At 39.7% G+C, this 9,956-nt stretch overlaps 1 non-coding gene across 1 annotated transcript; it reads right to left on the reverse strand.

Moving 5' to 3' along the window:
• Nucleotides 1-427: 427 nt before the first annotated feature.
• Nucleotides 428-535, reverse strand: LOC112725931 (small nucleolar RNA R71). The gene has a single exon (XR_003165009.1). It is a non-coding gene; the product is annotated as a small nucleolar RNA R71 (small nucleolar RNA).
• Nucleotides 536-9,956: the final 9,421 nt, after the last annotated feature.

Genomic DNA, 9,956 nt, shown 5'->3' on the forward strand with positions numbered 1-9,956 from the left:
CCTTTCAGAAATTTTCGAACAGAAAGAGGAGATGGCAGCCGAAAATAATAATAATGTAAGGAAGATGCTTGGTGACTTTACTGCACCTAATTCCAATTTACATGGAAGAAGCATCTCCATTCCTGCCATTGGAGCAAACAACTTTGAGCTGAAACCTCAATTAGTTTCTCTGATGCAGTAGAACTGCAAGTTTCATGGACTTCCATCTGAAGATCCTTTTCAGTTCTTAACTGAATTCTTGCAGATATGTGATACTGTTAAGACTAATGGAGTAGATCCTAAAGTCTACAGGCTCATACTTTTCCCGTTTGCTGTAAGAGATAGAGCTAGAATATGGTTGGATTCCCAACCCAAGGACAGCCTGAACTCTTGGGATAAGTTGGTCACGACTTTCTTAGCCAAGTTCTTTCCTCCTCAAAAGCTGAGCAAGCTTAGAGTGGATGTTCAAACCTTCAAACAGAAAGAAGGTGAATCCCTCTATGAAGCCTGGGAGAGATACAAAGGACTGACCAAAAAGTGTCCTACTGACATGCTTTCAGAATGGACCATCCTGGATATATTCTATGATGGTTTATCTGAGCTATCAAAGATGTCATTGGATACCTCTGCAGGTGGATCCATTCACCTAAAGAAAACGCCTGCAGAAGCTCAAGAACTCATTGACATGGTTGCTAATAACCAGTTCATGTACACTTCTGAGAGGAATCCTGTGAGTAATGGGACGCCTATGAAGAAGGGAGTTCTTGAAGTTGATACTCTGAATGCCATATTGGCTCAGAATAAAATATTGACTCAGCAAGTCAATATGATATCTCAGAGTCTGAATGGAATGCAAGTTTCATCTAACAGTACTCAAGAGGCATCTTCTGAAGAAGAAGCTTATGATCCTGAGAACCCTGCAATAGCAGAGGTGAATTACTTAGGTGAACCTTATGGAAACACCTATAACTCATCATGGAGAAGTCATCCAAATTTCTCATGGAAGGATCAAAAGCCTCAACAAGGCTTTAATAATGGTGGAAGAAACAGGTTTAACAATAATAAACCTTTTCCATCATCCACTCAACAACAGACAGAGAACTCTGAACAAAATACTTCTAATTTAGCAAACTTAGTCTCTGATCTATCTAAGGCCACTGTGAATTTCATGAATGAAACAAGATCCTCCATTAAAAATTCGGAAGCACAAGTGGGCCAGCTGAGTAAAAGGATCACTGAAATCCCTCCCAGTACTCTCCCAAGCAATACAGAAGAGAATCCAAAAGGAGAGTGCAAGGCCATTGACATAAGCATCATGGCCGAACCTATGAGGAGAGGAGAGGACGTGAATCCCAAGGAGGAAGACCTCCTGGGACGTCCAGTGATCAATAAGGAGCTTCCCTCTGAGGAACCAAAGGACTCTGAGGCTCATCTAGAGACCATAGAGATTCCATTGAACCTCCTTATGCCCTTCATGAGCTCTGATGAGTATTCCTCTTCTGAAGAGAATGAGGATGTTACTGAAGATCAAACTGCCAAGTTTCTTGGTGCAATCATGAAGCTGAATGCCAAATTATTTGGCATTGATACTTGGGAAGTTGAACCTCCCTTGTTCATCAATGAACTAAGTGATCTGGATCAACTGACATTGCCTCAGAAGAGACAGGATCCTGGAAAGTTCATAATACCTTGTACCATAGGCACCATGATCTTTAAGGCTCTGTGTGACCTTGGTTCAGGAATAAACCTCATGCCCCTCTCTGTAATAGAGAAACTGGGAATCTATGGGGTGCAAGCTGCTAAAATCTCATTAGAAATGGCAGACAGTTCAAGAAAACAGGCTTATGGACAAGTAGAGGACGTGTTAGTAAAGGTTGAAGGCCTTTACATCCCTGCTGATTTCATTGTCCTGGATACTGGAAAGGAAGAGGATGAATCCATCATCCTAGGAAGACCTTTCCTGGCCACAGCAAGAGCTGTGATTGATGTTGACAGAGGTGAAATAGTCCTTCAATGGAATGAGGACTCCCTTGAGTTTAAAACTCAAGGATCTCCCTCTACAACCATGGAGAGGAAGCAGAAAAAGCTTCTCTCAAAGCAGAGTCAACCCAAGCCCCCACAGTCAAACTCTAAGTTTGGTGTTGGGAGGCCACAACCAAACTCTAAGTTTGGTGTTGAACTCCCATATCCAAACTCTAAGTTTGGTGTTGGAGAGTCTCAACAAAGCTCTGCACATCTGTGAGGCTCCATGAGAGCCCACTGTCAAGCTATTGACATTAAAGAAGCGCTTGTTGGGAGGCAACCCAATTTTTATTTATCTAACTATATTTTTCTTAGTTATATGTCTTTATAGGTTCATGATTATGTGGAGTCACAAAATAAATAGAAAAATTGAAAACGGAATCAAAAACAGCAGAAGAAAAATCACACCCTGGAGGAGCATCTGTCTGGCGTTCAGCGCCAGAACAGAGCATGGTGCTGGCGCTGAACGCCCAAAATGGGCAGCTTCTGGGTGCTGAACGCCAGAACAGGCATGGTTCTGGCGTTCAACGCCAGAAATGGCTAGTAAATGGGCGTTGAACGCCCAAAATGGGCACCAACCTGGCGCTGAACGCCCAAAGTTGTGTGTAAAGGCATTTTTACATGCCTAATGGGTGCAGGGATGTAAATCCTTGAACACCTCAGGATCTGTGGACCCCACAGGATCCACTCAGGATCTGTGGATCCCACAGAACCCACTTAGGATCTGTGGACCCCACAGGATCCCCACCTACCTCCACTCACTTCTTCTCACCACTCTCTTTCACACAACCCCATAAACACTCTTCCCCAAAAACCCTTCACCAATCACCTCAAACTCTCTTCCCCATCACCTCTTCACCACTCACATCCATCCACTCTTCCCCATAAACCTACCTCATAAACTCCACCTACCTTCAAAAATTCAAAACCAATTTCCCACCCAAACCCACCCATATGGCCGAAACCTCCCCCCTCCCTTCCCTATATAAAGACCTCCATTCTTCATCAAATTCACACAACACATCCCTCTACACTCCTCTTGGCCGAAACCACATCTCCCTCTCCCTCTCCATATTTCTTCTTCTTCTTCTTCTATTATTTTTTTTATTGCTCGAGGGCGAGCAATATTCTAAGTTTGGTGTGGTAAAAGCATAAGCTTTTTGTTTTTCCATTACCATTGATGGCACCTAAGACCGGAGAATCCTCTAGAAAGGGGAAAGGGAAGACAAAAGCTTCCACATCCGAGTCATGGGAGATGGAAAGATTCATCTCCAAAGCCTATCAAGACCACTTCTATGATGTTGTGGCCAAGAAGAAGGTGATCCCCGAGGTCCCTTTCAAACTCAAAAGAAATGAGTATCCGGAGATCCGAAATGAAATTCAAAGAAGAGGTTGGGAAGTTCTAACAAATCCCATCCAACAAGTCGGCATCCTAATGGTTCAAGAGTTCTATGCCAATGCATGGATCACCAAGAACCATGATCAAAGTAAGAACCCGGATCCAAAGAACTATGTTACAATGGTTCGGGGGAAATACTTAGATTTTAGTCTGGAGAATGTGAGGTTGGCGTTTAACTTGCCCATGATGCAAGGAGATGAACGCCCCTACACTAGAAGGGTCAACTTTAATCAAAGGTTGGACCAAGTCCTTATGGACATATTCGTAGAAGGAGCTCAATGGAAGATTGACTCCAAAGGCAAGCCGGTTCAACTAAGAAGATTGGACCTCAAGCCTGTAGCTAGAGGATGGTTGGAGTTCATTCAATGCTCAATCATTCCCACTAGCAACCGGTCTGAAGTTACTATAGACCGGGCCATCATGATCCATAGCATCATGATTGGAGAAGAGGTGGAAGTTCATGAGATTATACCTCAAGAACTCTACAAGGTGGCTGACAAGTCCTCCACCATGGCAAGGTTAGCCTTTCCTCACCTCATTTGCCACCTATGCAATTCGGCTGGGATTGACATAGAGGGAGATATCCTCATTAAAGAGGACAAGCCCATCACTAAGAAAAAGATGGAGCAAGCAAGAGAGCCCAATCATGGAGCTCAAGAGGTGCAAGAAGCTCATTTCCATGAGATCCCGGAGATGCCTCAAATGCACTTTCCTCCACAAAATTATTGGGAGCAAATCAACACCTCCCTAGGAGAATTGAGTTCCAATATGGGACAACTAAGGGTGGAACATCAAGAGCACTCCATCATGCTTCATGAAATCAGAGAAGATCAAAAAGCAATGAGGGAGGAGCAACAAAGACAAGGAAGAGACATAGAAGAGCTCAAGGACATCATTGGTTCCTCAAGAAGGAAACGCCACCATCACTAAGGTGGATTCATTCCTTGTTCTTGCTTTCTCTATTTTTCGTTTTCTATGTTATGTGCTTATCTATGTTTGTGTCTTCATTACATGATCATTAGTAGTTAGTAACTATGTCTTAAAAGTTATGAATGTCCTATGAATCCATCACCTCTCTTAAATGAAAAATGTTTTAATTCAAAAGAACAAGAAGTACATGAGTTTCGAATTTATCCTTGAACTTAGTTTAATTATATTGATGTGGTGACAATGCTTCTTGTTTTCTGAATGTATGCTTGAACAGTGCATATGTCTTTTGAAGTTGTTGTTTAAGAATGTTAAAAATGTTGGCTCTTGAAAGAATGATGACTAGGAAACATGTTATTTGATAATCTGAAAAATCATAAAAATGATTCTTGAAGCAAGAAAAAGCAGCAAAGAATAAAGCTTGCAGAAAAAAAAATATAGGCGAAAAAAAAATAGAAAGAAAAAAAAGAAAAAGCAAGCAGAAAAGCCAATAACCCTTAAAACCAAAAGGCAAGGGCAAATAAAAAGGATCCCAAGGCTTTGAGCATCAGTGGATAGGAGGGCCTAAAGGAATAAAATCCTGGTCTAAGCGGCTAAACCAAGCTGTCCCTAACCATGTGCTTGTGGCGTGTAGGTGTCAAGTGAAAACTTGAGACTGAGTGGTTAAAGTCAAGGTCCAAAGCAAAAAAAGAGTGTGCTTAAGAACCCTGGACACCTCTAATTGGGGACTTTAGCAAAGCTGAGTCACAATCTAAAAAGGTTCACCCAATTATGTGTCTGTGGCATTTATGTATCCGGTGGTAATACTGGAAAACAAAGTGCTTAGGGCCACGGCCAAGACTCATGAAATAGCTGTGTTCAAGAATCATCATACTGAACTAGGAGAGTCAATAACACTATTCGAAATCTGAAGTTCCTATAGATGCCAATCATTCTAAATTTCAATGGATAAAGTGAGATGCCAAAACTATTCAAGAGGCAAAAAGCTATAAGTCCCGCTCATTTGATTGAAGCTATGTTTCATTGATGGTTTGGAATTTATAGTATATTCTCTTCTTTTTATCGTATTTGATTTTCAGTTGCTTGGGGACAAGCAACAATTTAAGTTTGGTGTTGTGATGAGCGGATAATTTATACGCTTTTTGACATTGTTTTTAGTATGTTTTTAGTAGGATCTAGTTACTTTTAGGGATGTTTTCACTAGTTTTTATGTTAAATTCACATTTCTGGACTTTACTATGAGTTTGTGTATTTTTCTGTAATTTCAGGTATTTTCTGGCTGAAATTGAGGGACTTGAGCAGAAATCAGATTCAGAGATTGAAGAAGGACTGCTGATGCTGTTGTATTCTGACCTCCCTGCACTCAAAGTGGATTTTCTGGAGATACAGAACTCGAAATGGCGTGCTTCCAATTGAGTTGGAAAGTAGACATCCAGGGCCTTCCAGAAATATATAATAGTCCATACTTTGGCCAAGAATAGATGACGTAAACTGGCGTTCAACACCAGCTTTCTACCCAAATTTGGCGTCCAGCGCCAGAAAAGGAGCCAAAACCAGAGTTGAACGCCCAAACTGGCACAAAAGCTGGCGTTCAACTCCAAGAAGGATCTCTGCACGTGTAACATTCAGGCTCAGCCCAAGCACACACCAAGTGGGCCCCGGAAGTGGATTTATGCATCAATTACTTACTCATGTAAACCCTAGTAGCTAGTTTATTATAAATAGGACCTTTTACTATTGTATTAGGTATCTTTGATCAGTTGTATGCTATCTTAGATCACAATTGAGGGCTGGCCTCTCGGCCATGCCTGGACTTTCACTTATGTATTTTTAACGGTAGAGTTTCTACACTCCATGGATTAAGGTGTGGAGCTCTGCTGTTCCTCAAAGATTAATGCAAAGTACTACTGTTTTCTATTCAATTCATCTTATTTCGCTTCTAAGATATCCATTCGCACCCAAGAACGTGATGAAGGTGATGATTATGTGTGACGCTCATCACCATTCTCCCCTATGAACACGTGCCTGACAACCACTTCCGTTCTACAAGAAATAAGCTAGAATGAATATCTCTTAGATCTCCTAACCAGAATCTTCGTGGCGTAAGCTAGAATGATGGCGGCATTCAAGAGAATCTGGAAGGTCTAAACCTTGTCTGTGGTATTCTGAGTAGGATTCAATGAATGAATGACTGTGACGAGCTTCAAACTCGCGAGTGCTGGGCGTTAGTGACAGACGCAAAAGGAGGGTGAATCCTATTCCAGCATGATCGAGAACCGATAGATGATTAGCCGTGCTGTGACAGAGCATGTGAGCATATTTTTCACTGAGAGGAGGGGATGTAGCCACTGACAACGGTGATGCCCTTGCATAAAGCCAGCCATGGAAAGGAGTAAGACTGATTGGATGAAGATAGCAGGAAAGCAGAGGTTCAGAGGAACGAAAGCATATCTATTCGCTTATCTGAAACTCTCACCAATGATTTACATAAGTACCTCTATCCCTATTCTATTATATATTATTCGAAAACACCATTATCAATTTATATCTGCCTAACTGAGATTTGCAAGGTGACCATAGCTTGCTTCATACCAACAATCTCCGTGGGATTCGACCCTTACTCACGTAAGGTATTACTTGGACGACCCAGTGCACTTGCTGGTTAGTTGTATCGAAGTTGTGAACCATGGCATTGGCACCATGTTCTTGGTGCCATTGCCAGGGAAAGAAAGAGCCATGAATTTTACATAATCGAAGTGTAATTACGATTGCGCGTACCAAGTTGCTCACGTTGCCAGGGATTGTTTGAGCCTGGACATCACAATTTCGTGCACCACCCATTCCTCAAGTTGGACGCCAAGCTCAGCCCAAGTACTCAACCAAAGTGGGCCCAAGGATGGATTTTCGCACCTCTAGTCTACTTTGTCATACTTTTTGTACTTCTTAGTTATCAGATTAGTATTTAAAGGAGAAGATCACCCATGTTTAGGATCTTCTGCATCATTTTTACCTTCTTCACATTTTACATTACTTTTATGTAAAAGCATGAGCAACTAAACCTCCTAAGTTAGGGTTAGGAGCTCTGCTGATTCTCATGGATTAATAATATTACTGTTTCTATTTCAATACACATTTAATAACATTCTCTTGTGCATTTTTGTTCTTCATCTCATGAATTGAGGATGAATCGTGACAATCATCCTTGTTTTACATGGGTTTCGTGTGAGTCATGACCCGGATAGTATTGAACTACAGCTAGAGAGTGCACTGCGGATTCCAAGAGCGTGCCTGGGCGACTTTGGATATGTGACATATAATCCCGTTGACCGTAGGTTACTGAAGTTTCTGTGGCGTTAAGGCTAGAGCATGAGAAGCGACATTCTCTGATATGAAAGATCCGACCTTGTCTGTGGCGTTTTAAGTAGGATTGCGAAGGGGAGTGGATTGCTTAGGTCTTCACCTTTGACTATAGTGGGAAGCCATGCGTTAACTTGATGAGGATGCTACATGAGTTGTCTGGATATGGTGGACTGCTATGGTTTAGAAGAGACTAACTTAATGAGGATGCTACATGAGTTAGTCAATTACGGCTGCCATTGAATGAGTCATTCGTTGTTGAAGTAGACAGTAAGAAAAGTTAATCCGAAAAGAATACGCATCCCCGAAGCCTTAACTAAATATCCATTACTGCTTTTACACTAATCTGGTATTTCGTTTCTTTTACTATTTCGTTTATGCTTTCAAACAAACAACCATCTTTTCTAATTGCCTGACTAAGATCTACAAGATAGCCATTGCTTGCTCAATCCGACAATCTCCATGGGATCGACCCTCACTCACCTGAGGTATTACTTGGACGACCCGCTGCACTTGCCGGTTTAGTTGTGTGGAGTTCAATTTCGTGTACCAACTTTTTGGCGATATTGTTGGGGATTGTTCGAGATTTGCAAATTATCAGACTATCTTGTTGCTTAGATCAGGTACGTCTTTATGGTTTTTTACTCTTTTAATTATTTTTCTTGTTTTCTTTTTCACAAACTTTTCAAAACCTCTTCTTTTCTTTAGTAATCTTTATCTTTTGTTTGAATCTTGTGTTAGTCTTTAATTTTGGTGTCCCCCTTGTTTGCTTAAAAATTTCAAAATTTGTTCTTGAGTGTTCTTCATTGTGTTCGAATTATTCATGGTCATTTTTCTTGTTTGATTTCAAAAATTTTAAGTTTAGTGTCTTTTGGTATTTTTCTTTCAAATTTTCATAAGCTAGTGTCCTTGGATCTTAAATTTTTAAGTTTGGTGTCTCTTAGTTGTTTTTCTTTTTCCTTAAAATTCGAAAATAAAAAAATTTCTTTTATCTTTCTTCAAAATTTTGAAAATCTTTACTATCTTTTCTTATCTTGATTCAGAAATTTTAAGTTTGGTGTTTTCTTGTTAGTAAAGTTTAAAATTTGAATTTCAAATCTTATATTTTCAAATCTTTATCTTATCTTTTTATTTTTCTTTAAATTTCAAAAATCCTATCTTATCTTATTTTAAATTCAAATTTTAAAATTCAATTTCAAAATTCAAAATTTAAAATTCAAATTTCAAATTTCAAAATCAAATCTTTTTCAAAAAATCAAATTTCAAAGCTTATCTTTGCAAATCTTTTTCAAATCTTTACCATATCTTCTTGTTTTAAATCCTTCCTATCTTATCTTTTTTTTTTATTTTAAAACTTTTAAATTTCAAGTCTTTACTTTCTTTTAAAATTAAATTTCAAAATCAAATCTTTTAGTTTGTTTTCAAATCTTGTTAGTTGGTTAGTTACTTGTTTTATCTTATTTTAATTTTGAAAGTTTGGTATCTCTCTAATTCTTCTTTCGCTTTCTTCTATTTTCAAAAACTTTCTACTTCTTTCTCTCTCTCTCCTTTTTCGAAAATTCTTACCTCTTTCTCTCTCTTCTATTTTAAAAAATCTTCTTTTTTTTCTATTTATTTTTCGAAAACTCTTTTAATTTAAAAGATATCTTTCTTTTCTTTTCTCCTCTTCTAACTCTCTCAAAGGACCTCTATACTCTGATATAGAGAATCCTTTTCTTCTTTTCTTGTATTCTTCCTTCTTGTTTATGAGTAGGAACAGGGATCAAGAACCTCTCTTTGATCCTGATCTTGAACCTGAGAGGATTCTAAGGAGGCATTTACAACAAGTTAGAGAACAACACTCCGGAGGAAACCTCACAGAGCTTTTCGAACAAGAACCTGAAAATACAAACATGGCAGCCAATCCTAATGGTGGAGGAGACGCAAGGAAGGTCCTAGGTGACTTTACTGCACCCACTTCTGACTTCTATGGAAGAAGCATCTCTATACCTGCCATTGGTGCAAATAACTTTGAGTTGAAGCCTAAACTGGTCACTTTAGTTCAACAGAACTGCCAGTTTTATGGACTTTCACAAGAAGATCCCAACAGATTCATCTCTGATTTCTTGCAGATCTGTGATACTATCAAGACTAATGGAGTGGATCCGGAGATTTACAAGCTTATGCTTTTCCCCTTTGTTGTTAGGGACAAAGCTAGGTTATAGCTGGATTCTCAGCCTAAGAAAAGCCTAGAATCTTGGGAGAAAGTGGTCAATGCATTCTTGACCAAGTT

The sequence above is a fragment of the Arachis hypogaea genome, chromosome 11 (assembly GCF_003086295.3).
Source record: "Arachis hypogaea cultivar Tifrunner chromosome 11, arahy.Tifrunner.gnm2.J5K5, whole genome shotgun sequence".
NCBI lineage: Eukaryota > Viridiplantae > Streptophyta > Magnoliopsida > Fabales > Fabaceae > Arachis > Arachis hypogaea.